Source organism: Myotis brandtii, unplaced genomic scaffold (assembly GCF_000412655.1).
Source record: "Myotis brandtii unplaced genomic scaffold, ASM41265v1 scaffold523, whole genome shotgun sequence".
Classification (NCBI taxonomy): domain Eukaryota; kingdom Metazoa; phylum Chordata; class Mammalia; order Chiroptera; family Vespertilionidae; genus Myotis; species Myotis brandtii.
Window position 1 is genome coordinate 680,244 of NW_005369902.1, and position 530 is coordinate 680,773.

Genomic DNA, 530 nt, shown 5'->3' on the forward strand with positions numbered 1-530 from the left:
TCCATCTGGCTTGCAGAGCTCAAAATTAGGGAGGCGTGGGCGGCTGGGCACAGGCTCAGGGAGGACCTGGCTGGCGATCAAGAGAGAGTGTGGCAGCGGCAGCAATGCGAGGAGCATCGTCTGGCCTGAGCCAGGAGAGATATGACCCCGGGGAATGAGTGGGGAAGGAATCAGCCCAAAGAGACAGGCAGCAGAAATAGAAGGGGAAGCCTGGTGGTGGAGTGGCCCAAAAAGGAAAGCACAAGCTATTACTGCAGGGAAACAACCCGTTTCGCTGGCAGCCAGCCCCGCGGCCAGCTGTGTGAGCCCGTGACAACCGCTGCTCTGTTCGGCAGTCCCTGCCCGGCCCGTGCGCACACCATGCCTGGCCTGGGAGCGAGCGCAGCCCCGGCGGCCCAGCATAGTGGCCCCGGCTCACCAGAAGACCATTTGCTGCTGGTTATTTGCTGAACTTGCTGTGACCTTGAGCAAGCCCTCTGCTCCCTGGGACTTGGCCTCCCTGTGTACAAAATGACGGCTGGGTCAGCTGA